A 12457-nucleotide genomic window follows, 5' to 3' on the forward strand; every position below is an offset into this window, starting at 1 on the left:
ACTGCAGCCATTTAAGAGAGATGCTTCAAGCTAACCTGAAAGGCAGTGGCAAAGAAAAGGTAGTAATTCAAAACTTTGTGGTTTTCAGATCCTTCCTAATTCAGTAGATTACGAGATTATGGCAGCTTCCAGATATCTTCATCTGTTTTGGCATCAGGAATGATACTGTAAAATTTTTCACATCTGATCTAAATTAAACCAATGCCACATAGCTTTAGCTTTAAAGATGCCCTCACAATGAACAATGAACTTTTAAAGATTATTTAAGGTGCTTACCCATTTTTGCTTTTTTTCACATAATTTTTTTCTCCTTCTCACTGACATCCCAGCCTAAAGCAAATATTCTTTAGTTAAATCTGGAACAAAATGGGGGCAATAATCTCATCTCTTTGAGAGGATAACAATAGCCTCTTCACCAAAAAATTATTCCCCCTAAAGACTACAAAACACCAAGGTTGAAATAAATTCTGGTACCCTATTCCCACAAAGCTACCTTATTTTTTTAGAAGGAAAGGAATTTTTGTCTTATTTTTATTGACACCTCTAACTTTATTAGCAAGACCAAAATTTTAAATTTCTTTTTTATATTGCACTTCATTTCCCAACATTTTTTATGCAGATTAGCATATGGGAAGCTCTAAGGAGCTTTCTACACTACCCTTCTGAAGTCACATATAAATAATCTGACCCATCTCTAATGTGTAGTTGGCAACATCACTCTGCATAACTTCATCTTACGTATTTTTCCATAATGCCAGTGTCATATGCACTATCTGAAAAAATATGAAGCATGATTTAGGGTGTCCTCTTTGACTAGACTGTATTTTCTCTTTCTTCTTTGGTTCAGCAGATAAATGGAAAAAATCTGTTTGGGTTTATTGCTTCCTAGTGATCCCCCCCCCCCCGAATATAACTGAAAAATCCTTAAAATGAAACAAAAACCTAGGAAGTTTTTAATTCAGCTGTTTAATTTCTAGTATGTGGGAGGAACATCAAGCTGGTGCAGAGCTGCATTTAGTAGTTATGCCATCCTAAGCAAGAGCCTTCAGTTGCTGTTCCACCAGCTTGCTTGTGTGCCACCACAGTGCACCAGAGAACCAATATGGCTGGAAAATAACCATTTAAATCATCGCTCCACATCATTCTGTTCTCCTGAGAACTGAGGGGATTCAGAGTTTTCCGGCTTTCCAAAGGGTATTTTAACCTATGAAGTTCTTCTGTCTGTGCTGATTTTAATTCCAGCGGGGCAATTAAACTTCAAACAAGCCATCCTCTCCCCCAGTCCCTTTCTGTAAGTAAGGGACAGTAAATGCAAAATTATGAGTTGCAATAAAAATTTACTAAAACCACAATAACAGCAGCAGTTTTAATAACAAGACTACAAAAAAGATAAGGTGATTTACCCACACAAGGGTTTTCACCACTGGGAATAAAGGAGAACAAAAAAAGCTTCCCAAAGGTGGTGCTTGCACACCAGCTATTTGGGAAACAAAGGTAATGTGGTGAGGAGAGCTCCCACAGCTTCACATTCCCCCTCTAGTCCCCAGCCCAAAAAAAGCTGAGCTCAGCTCTCTGTAGTTGCTTGCGCTGCCACCTGCAAATCTCTGTAACATCATGTGATGTGTGTGTGTGTCTCTGTGTGTGTCTGTGTGTGTGTGAGTGTGAGACGCCTCTGCCAGGGTGCTTACCCTGGTGCCTCAGAGCTGTCCCTTTCAGCACCGTCCTCCTCCAGAGGAGAGATGGGACAGCGGGGAGATGGTGGACAGCAGAAGCACCAAGTAGAAGGAACCAAGTTCAGCGGGTTTTTAAGGCAATTGTCCACTCTGCTCCAGCAAGCCTGGTAAGAAGAACTATTTTCTGGTGCCCAGGTTGTCCCGCTGAACGCAGTGAAGGTGATGATATGGAATGAACCCTGTGGTCGCACCCACACAGCGCTAAAAACCTCCACCCCATCTCTGCAACCAGGCCACCACCACGTTCAATTTCTTCTGGTAGAAAACATACTGGAATTGTGTGCCATAAAGTGGATCTGGAACAACTAAGAGAGTCTAAAAATACATGTGAGCAACCATTATATGTTAAATCTGCATTGGCCAAGTTTTCTGAGGCACCTGGCAAAGCAAGAGAGAAAGTTAAGTTTCCTTACTGGAAAAAAAAAGAAATTTTGTATTATTAATTATTCTTGTATGTGTTAAGAGCAGTTTGTGATCTTATATGCCCAACCCAGAACCTTGATTACAATGGATTAAGGTTCTGTGAATAAATAATCTTCACTGCTTTTACATCACCTTGATTTAGGTGATAAAGCCTTTGAGCTTTTATCCTTTGCAGTATAAGGATTCTTTGAACTTCCATTGCATTTACCAGCATGACAAAGACTGAAACTGAAGTTTTACTGAAAAAATCACATAAAGATGATAAATAAATAGTTTGTATGGTGTTTTAACTAAAGCATACCACAAATAATTTTTCTAGATCTTTTAATTCAGGCAGTTCATATCCTTTCAAGAAGATACAGAAAAACTAACAATTTAAAAAAAAACCCTCTGAATTTGTTCAAAATGCAATCTTGAGATCCATTGTCAGTCAGTTTTGGCTTTTTTTTTTTTTAAGAATGACAAGTCAGGTGATAAAGGAACAAGACATGACTTTATTTCAAATAAAAATGGATGAATGAATGTATATTACACACACCATAAGTCACAAAAACTGTTGTGTTCCAGTCAGATTTTGCCATCATGTCCACATGAATGTCAAGCCATTTAATCACTTTGACTTTTAGTGCTTTTACAAAAAGCAATTTTTTGTTCCATTACAAGACTAATTTCTCATTTCTGTTTCAAGGGGTGATCTGTGGAGAGCACTTAATTGGAGAGTACGAAACCGAAAAGGATCTGGGTGTACAGCTTGCAGCTCCTGGCTCTCAGACCCACTGAGTGTTGATTAATGCACAAGGAGCATGGCAGCCTCTCCTTGCAGCACAACCTTAGGAGGAGCTTGGCCTGGTGACAGGACAGGGAGACAGTAGAGATGCTTATTGTATAAAAATTTGAGACTGGCCACTGATAAATGGCAGCAAAACATGTTTGCTCTAAGGTCACAAAGTAGGTGAAACTAGAGATGGAACAAAACTTACTATACTTCCAATACAAGGAGAAACATGAAGCAAACATTTAAGCCAAGATGCTTACAATTTACCCATTATTGTTTGCCACATTTTATAATATAAATTAAATGGTGTCAACTAATTAGGTAAATGAACAAAATATTTTATCTCACTGAATCAAGAATTAAAGCTTTTATGGTTTTTTTGTTTGTTTGTTTGTTTTTCTATTTGAAGCACATAATATACATTCCATTTTAAAACAGAGCTTCTTACATACAGGAAAATACCTCTTATCTTTTTGGGAACTTCAGTATTTTCATTTAAATGTTGGTTTGAAAAATTAAGTGTTGTACCGTTAAACCCAGGAAAATGAAGATGATCTTCACTGAACAGGGTTTTCCACTGGGGACTCCACCGGCATTCAGTTGTCTCATTTAATTATCACTTTCCTGATTCAACCATTATTCATGAGCTTCCTTGTGTTCTTAAAAAGCTCTGAGCTGCGCTTGCCAATGTTATGGCACATTATGAAGCACAGTTATGCAGCAAGAGGGAGGGGGTGATAATGCATTGGTCTATACTGCTGACATATTTTCTGTTTGATCTCCTCAGCTGCCAGTGGAATGCAGAGCTCTTTATTCAAAATCTACTGCTGCTGCTTAAGCATTGTGCTGATAGTACTATCCTTTGCATTGCTTCAGTAAAATAGAGCAATACTGAAACTGTATGAATTGTTTGCATGGAGTTTATATTAGTTTTTATTTGACTGCATTTGCCTTTTTAATAGTGGTAAAAGAAAAGCCTGGAGAGAAAAGTTCCTAAGAGATGCCAGGAAAATACTCCTGGGTATGTTGGAGGTGAATTTTAGTTGCCATCAGTTCTATCCATATTGAAGCAGGAGTATGTGTCATTTCAGATCTTCATGCCTTCTCTGCCTAATTTTAATGTTTAGATTTTTAGCTGAATTTACTAGTTTAGGATTTACTAATGCTGCCAATTTAATAGTTTAGGATTTTTGCTGAAAATCTGTAGTCCAAGGTAGTTAGACTAAAGATAAAGACTGAAAGTCTAAATTAAAAACAGCTGTTCTTCCAAATATGCCTGAAATCACGCTACAGCTTATTTAAATCTTGAGGAAATCAGTCATTAATGAAGTTCACAGCTAGTTTGCTAGTGTTATCTGGCCTTGGCTTCACCCTAGGATATTTTGTCAAACCCCATAACTTTTTAATAAAGATGAATTTTTAATTTTTTTTATTATGCCTAAATAATGAATTGGCACATATGTAAATTTCAGAATACAGTTAAGGTGGAATATTTATTTACTGAGACTACAGGAGCACTACTATCACTGCTTATTTTCAGATATGGAAAGCAAAAACTGCAAAAAAATCTCAGCATGTTTCTTAGCAGTCTTGCATCAAGTATATATGAGAATAAAAGCTGATTCTCCTAAACTCATGCTAGGGTGAAAGGAAATACCTACACTTTTTACACAGCCTGGCTGAAACATTTATTATTCCAAATTCCTCTCTGAAGAATGCAGATCTTTAAATAAAGCTATGAGGCAGTTTGAAACAAGACGCAGTTCCAATAAATTCAGCACAGTTGCTTCTGCTTCAATCTCAAACAAGTTTCAATTTGGTAGCAAATTATACTCTAACTGAATATTTACAAAGTTCTGAAGTCTTCTCTTAGTCATATCTTCCCATAATTTCAGTAGGGACAGTAATATTACATGAGTGAGAAGTTGCTTGAATGAACGGTAATTTCATATCCAAAGACATTGACACCGGTATTTACCACGAATGAATAAAACAGGCCATCATCTCCTCAGAGCTGTATCCTTGTGACCAAGAACAGAACTTGGCTTCGCAGGCTTGGCTGGGGCTATGCTTGCTATGAGTAGTCTGTGAATCGGAAGAGCTGCTGCAACCAGGGTGTGCCAACGGAGCCAGAGCTGGAGCTGGAGCTGTTGCACCACCTCTATTCCAAAGACTTCTGGACTTAGGGATAAAGCCACTTGGTCAAAACCTGTATTTCTCCCAGTGGGAGCTTCAGGACTAACTTCCATGCTACAGACCATTTCCAGCTCTATAACCTGTTTTATAGAGCAAAATACTCAGCAAGTCACACTAAGAAGGAAAGACAGCAATGAAAAGGGTAAGTTTTAAAGATAAAACCCCAGTAAATTCACATGGCATGAGTTGAGTTTGGAGATATTATCTTAGATTTCTAATAGGATAACAAAAAACTGTTGCTAATGTTGCTTTAGAAAAGGACAAAGTAAATTATTCACTGCTGACAAATTTCAAATTAGTCTTGCTTTGTCTAAAAATTATGCCTTAATTCAAACAGGTCCTTGTGGAAACCATATGGATTTCATTGTAAGTAAGTGTAATAATCCTTTCTTTCAGTATACTTCATAAATATGTTTTTCTGCAGATTTTTTCATCACGTCTACTGAATGCTGATTCCATTCTTTTGCTCTTAATTTTTGAGGAGAAAAATGTTCATGTCTATCTCGTTTTATTTTTGTTGTCAACTAGTCAAATGTGACACTCAGTGTTTTTTTTTATTAATGTTCTTATTTTGATAAATAGCTTTTGTTAATGTTTAATGTGGCTTTAGGATCTGTATTATATTTAAAAGCTGATATTTAGGATCAGATTTTCTTCTTTAAAAAAAAAAATTAACATAAAATACAGCAAATCCAAAATTACTTGGTATAACAGTTTTTATTTTCATATTCATTCTTTTTGTGGTTTTTTTTTTAATGCAGGATATGCAGTTCAATATAACCAGTGCTTGGCGTTGCCTAAATTCAGCTTTGATAGGTAAAAGACATCTAAGCAAGTACACCAAACCGCTACATCTTCTCTGACTTTGATTTGATCACACTTACAAGGCAATACAAAGTATGAATGTTGCAGAAAGTTGCAGAAAAATTACACAAGCAACAGTTTCATAAGCTGCAAGTATCAAGGAAAAGACAGGTTTTATTTCCAAATTGCACACAATATTCTTTCCTCTAGGCGTTGTACTTTCTTTCACTTATGTCTTTTGCAGCTTTTTTTCCTCAGACACTACATTTTAATCATTAATTCTCAGTTTCACCAATTAATATTTGTTTCTCTGGGATCTTTATTTAAAATGCCATTAGAAGAAAATCTGGGATGACAACTCTGTAAATCCTTAAATCTCACTAAGGTAACAAAAATTATACTTTTCTCCAATATTCTTAATTCACAGTTTTTCCTCTGCCACGTATCAGTACAAGTATACTATACTTGTCACTTAAATGAGTGTTTAGCTTCTCCAGTGCTTAAATGGCTTGACCATATCACATATAGTTTTCATTTAATCCTGTTACTTCTTTTCATCCTCCCTTTCCCTTTCCCTTTCCCTTTCCCTTTCCCTTTCCCTTTCCCTTTCCCTTTCCCTTTCCCTTTCCCTTTCCCTTTCCCTTTCCCTTTCCCTTTCCCTTTCCCTTTCCCTTTCCCTTTCTCTAATTTCCCTTCCCAGAACTTCCCTTCCCTTTCCTATCATTCTGTCTTTTCCTTTCATTCCAGTCAAAGAACCACTGCTATATGCAGATGTTTCTCAGTGACATCACAATCAGACTCTGCAAACAGAGCATACTAACTCAAAATTTTATTTCTATAGCATGTATAAAGAAAACTATGCTTCCTGAACTGCACAATTTCACAGTATTTACTATGTGTTTAGAAAATGGTGTTTTTCAGATCTTATAGAATGAGATAGCTGGTGGAACTGTTTAACCAAAACAATGTACTTTACAGTGTAAAGAAATGGAGAAGTGAAAGGGGGAGAAGTGTTGTTAATATACTATAGCTACAGGCATAGAAAAATTGAAAATTCAGAAAATGCAGTTTTCACAAGAAACAATTTTTTTTATGGTCCTCGTTGATAAATGAATTTCAAGCTCAAGACCAGTCCATAGTCCTCATCTTCCATTTGTGTATGCTTATCATTTAAAGCCCTCCTGTGTAAAAGAACACATGCATCATTCCACAAGTTTAAGCAGTCTCCGCAGTATCTGGGATCATCCAAAAATATAAGGAAAGAGCCATTGACTCAAATTAAAAATTCTACATAAAACCAGTGGAAGGTCCCTCTGTTTGTGGTACCTGTGCCACTTAGGAAATACAACAGCTGGCTAAGTTGATGTTCCCTACTCATCAGTGGTTTTACATCCAGCTCTGTTTTAGGCTGTAGTTTAGTCACAGGAAGTCATTCTTCTGGCAGAGCTGGAAGGAATTTCCTACCTATGAAGACATTATTGACTACTATGTTTTAACAGATACTTTTTGGCTTGAGTTTGAAATCAGCAAGAACCCATCAATAGCCATGCTCTGCACACAAAACAATGTTCACTTTCAGAACACTGTTGCAGGACTGACCTTACGAAATAATTTTCTCTGCTATTTCCAGATAGGACTGGACTTTAGTTTTGACCAGCTCATTCCTTCCTGGCCAGGCTGGAGGTCATAGTAAGATGTAGGACTGCTAGAGCTGAATATCACGCTATCTGCTGCCAGCACTTAGGCACTCCTCTGGTGGTTTACACAAATTATGTAGGGAGCTGAAGGGAAATAAAACTGACCCTTGTGCAGGGTGAGTTTATAAGTCAGGCATCAACTAACACAGATGCAGCAAGACAAAGGCTTGAATGAATAGCTCTAAAATGCTGCAGAAAAACCTAACAGATTGAAAGGAGATTTAGTGGGAGCAAGAGGGTAATGTCTATGGACAAAACAGTATTTATCAATGTTGACTTCTGATCTTACTCTGAAACAAAATAGCTGAAGACTGAAACAGAAATCTGGCCCTTGGCTTTCTCTGCACCAGTATATTTGGGAATGAAAGGTTTGATTCGGCATAGAAACTGTTCCAAATGTGACATATAATCCAGCTGGCCGGGGGGATGTGCACAGAGAAGTGATTTGATTTGTTTCTGTTTGGTGTTTGATTCTCTGTATTTGGAAAAGTGGCTACTTCTTTAAAGATGTCTATTTCAATAGCATCGGTCATTAACACCAAGGAAGCAATGAAAATGGGCTTTTAATTTTTGAATTTTGGTGTGTATTTTTCTTTGGTTGTTTTTGGTTTTGTTGTGGATTTTTTTCATTTGTTTGTTTGCTTTTTTGTTTTGAATGACAGAAAAAGAAACACAAACCTACTATGATTTGGAGAGCTTGCAAGGAACAACCTGACATGACTGTAATTTGTATAGTGTTTCTACAGTTGTCATTTGAATATTGTTCTCATCATTCTTTTGACACTTCCTGTAATTTTGAAGAGGTTTAGAAGTGCTTGACATTAATTTCTTTTGTTTCTTGTTAGTGGACTCTTGTTTTAGTATCTTCGCAATCTAAAAGAAACATTGAATATGACAGTCTGAAAATGTCTGTAATGTATAACAATTACATAAGTGATGCTGAAAATACACTACTAAAGTTTTCTAACATCACTCTTTTTTCCCCTAAAGATAAAGCTTTATTAAATTATTTTTATATATACAGTCATACATGCATAGTACTTGTACATTCTATTGAGCCCTTAGAAGTATAGGAGTTATCATAGTTTAAGACAATACTTATTCTCCAAAAATTGAAAAAACTCTACTTTTTATTTGCAAATAAATAAAAATTTCAACAGCTTATAGATTTCTTCAAAAGCTGAAAGAAAAAGCTTTAAGATCTTTTCCCAAATTTAGCACTTATCAGCCTTCAAAAAAATCACTACTTCTGTGGAGTCCAAGCATTTTCAGTCTGGTCAGACTACTGTAATTGCACAGAGTAGAAAGAACTTGTGTAACATATGCAAGTTCTTCTAAAACTCAAAAAACTTACAAGAAGAATTATGTAGCCTCCTATCCCCTCAGTATTCCCTCTCTCTGGTCTTATCTTAGTAAGGTGTGCAGTGTCCTGGGCAGAGTTACAAAAAACATCTTATATATAAAACATGATATAGTGAAGTACCAAGTAAGGCACCAAAGTATCATACAGTGGTTTAAAGGATATTTTTAAATTTTTAATTGAATTTTTTAATTTTTAAATTTATTTTTTAATTTCTTAATTTTTTATTTCTTAATTTCATTTGTTTTTAATTTCTGTTCCTGTCTCTGTTAGTACTTATCTTCCTCATTATTGTCTATTGTTGTTCTTGTAAATAAGTGATTTTAATATTATAATAGATAGCAGTATGAGTCTCTATCTCACATAAGGTAAATTGCTTACTTTGTGTAGCTAAAATGGCTGCATTTATGAATTGGTAAACATTTGGAAAGATGACAGGAGAATAAACATTACATTAATTTCAATTTGTTGTGGTTAAGAAGGCAATTATTTTTGTACTTTTCTGTTTCCCTATGTAATTCTAATCTCTACTTAAAATCCCTAATTTGTAAATATAGGAGTTTAAACCTATCCTTTATTTCTTATTTATTCTGTATTGAAAATTGTGTCCCTGCTGTTGTTACATGAACATTTTCCATATGTTTCTATATTCTTTCTGTTAATTGAACTTACTATCATGCTTCCATATTGCTTAATAACCTGATACCTCTTTGTACAGTTGTTCGTTGCCTACCTGAAAAAAAAGCTAATGTGACACAACAGATATCTCCCTGCAATGCAGTGGCATCCTATGGGCCTGGGGTACCCAGGATCTTCTTGTCACTGACATTAACAGCAAAGAGAGAGGTTTTGCTGGTTTTTCATTGTGTCCTATTAGCAGCAGCAGTCTTGAAGTTGTTCATTTCATCTGAGAAACTTGCAATAACTGTAGGTGTTTGGAGATTTACTTTTCATTTACACACATGCACCACTACAGGTAGTGTTCCTTCAGAAATGCCTCATTTCTTTCCTGTGAATGTTTTCTTTCTAGAAAGCATGCATCTCAAGACCAGCCACATTTTACACAGAAAAGTTCTGATAAAGGGGCAAGTGGTATAATGAATTGGCAGAAATTATTAGAATAAACTATGCAATTATAGTTTTATAGTGTATAATATACCTTTAATTACATGTTTAATGTGTATTATATATATTCTTTTTCTGTGTAGTTCTAGCCCATTTAATTGTTATTTGTCGGGTGCCTCTGCTCTATTGGATACATTTTGCATGGCAGGTATTATGCAAAACATTGCATAGCAGCCACCTCACAATAGCATGAAGTGCAGAACAGGCTGCTAAACATGCCCATGCAGCAGAATAAACTTCTTGCACAGAGTAAGCTTTCTGCTATCACAGCTTGACTGCTGCCAGTACCCAAAATACTTCATTTAAAACTGGCTTGCATCTTTATGCTACACTGTGTCCTAGTGGGCTTTTATATTTTCCTGTTCCAGGGATTTAAACTGGAGATACCCGTGGAGAACACTTGCAGTTTGTCAGGTGCAAGTGGCCATCCTGGAGAACTGAGATTTAAAGGAATATTAGCTTCTTGGTCTTGCTTAGTTTTGTCCAACCTGTGCATTTATCAGCCCGTAAGCCAGCTATAGCTGGAGGTCCCAACATCTTTAATAGTTGGAACATCTTTAACAGTTGAATCATTTAAGTATTTTCTACTTTCATGCTGTAGTGACACAGAGTAACAATACCATGGGATAGTGTATGCGCCAAGAACTCAATTTATACCAGCATTTATTAGTTTCAAATACATCTTATGAGAACTCATTTGTGTGTATCTGTTCACAAGTGTGAGTGGTTCAGAGTTTTTATATCACTGTATCTAGAAGTTTTCTTTTGGTCTTGGTCATATCTTATCACAATAGACATCACAAAAATAAATTTGGAAATAAGACATTAAATGTCTATTAGCTAATCTATGTCTCTCTTACAAATATTTATATACTCAGTGTATTTTACCATAAGAGTATAAAACAAAAGGAACAATCAAAACAATGCCACTTTCTGTATCAGGTCAGCCAACACAAGAAGATTTTCTTAATATTAGAATTGTAGCTAAATAAGCATTCTGACACAGATTCTAATTTTAAAAAAAGCACATAACCACATGTTTAATCCTGAGCATTTGCATTACTACTTTCTCAGATCAAGACTTGTTAAATCTGCCTGCCTTATGTAAGGGATAGAGCAGGGGCCATTTTTTTTTTTCCCTCTTGGGATTGGCCTATGAACTGGATGGAAAAATGAACTGCATAAATTAAAGTGGTGCTAATAGAAACAGCTCTTTTAAATGAAAGGGGAGCATCGACAATAATTTCTGCTTTTGGAGATTATTTTTGTTATCTGAGTAACTATCTTGTTTGCTTTGCACTGGCCTGTAAATGTATCATGCCAAAAATAGGGGTAAGCAATCTGTAAGCTCTTTTTCTCTTCAAAAATATACTTGAAGATTTTAAAAAATCTGCTTTTTAATATGTGTATTTTCAAAAACCTGATTCTTTTCTCATCTGTTTAATAAACTAGGCCAACAATAGACACGTTGAATACTTCTGGCCTGACTGTTTATATATAAGCAAGGAAGGAAGGAAGGAAGTGTCGGAAGGAAGTGTCGGAAGGAAGTGTCGGAAGGAAGGAAGTGTCGGAAGGAAGGAAGTGTCGGAAGGAAGTGTCGGAAGGAAGGAAGTGTCGGAAGGAAGGAAGTGTCGGAAGGAAGGAAGGAAGGAAGGAAGGAAGGAAGGAAGGAAGGAAGGAAGGAAGGAAGGAAGGAAGGAAGGAAGGAAGGAAGGAAGGAAGGAAGGAAGGAAGGAAGGAAGGAAGGAAGGAAGGAAGGAAGGAAGGAAGGAAGGAAGTGTCGGAAGGAAGTGTCGGAACGAAGGAAAGAAGTGTCGGAAGGAAGGAAGGAAGTGTTGGAAGGAAGGAAGTGTCGGAAGGAAGTGTCGGAAGGAAGTGTCGGAAGGAAGGAAGGAAGTGTCGGAAGGAAGTGTCGGAAGGAAGTGTCGGAAGGAAGTGTCGGAAGGAAGGAAGGAAGGAAGGAAGGAAGGAAGGAAGGAAGGAAGGAAGGAAGGAAGGAAGGAAGGAAGGAAGGAAGGAAGGAAGGAAGGAAGGAAGGAAGGAAGGAAGGAAGGAAGGAAGGAAGTGTCGGAACGAAGGAAAGAAGTGTCGGAAGGAAGGAAGGAAGTGTTGGAAGGAAGGAAGTGTCGGAAGGAAGTGTCGGAAGGAAGTGTCGGAAGGAAGGAAGGAAGTGTCGGAAGGAAGTGTCGGAAGGAAGTGTCGGAAGGAAGGAAGGAAGGAAGGAAGGAAGTGTCGGAAGGAAGTGTCGGAAGGAAGGAAGGAAGGAAGTGTCGGAAGGAAGGAAGGAAGGAAGGAAGGAAGGAAGGAAGGAAGGAAGGAAGGAAGGAAGGAAGGAAGGAAGGAA

This window comes from Melospiza georgiana, chromosome Z (assembly GCF_028018845.1).
Source record: "Melospiza georgiana isolate bMelGeo1 chromosome Z, bMelGeo1.pri, whole genome shotgun sequence".
Taxonomy (NCBI): Eukaryota; Metazoa; Chordata; class Aves; order Passeriformes; family Passerellidae; genus Melospiza; species Melospiza georgiana.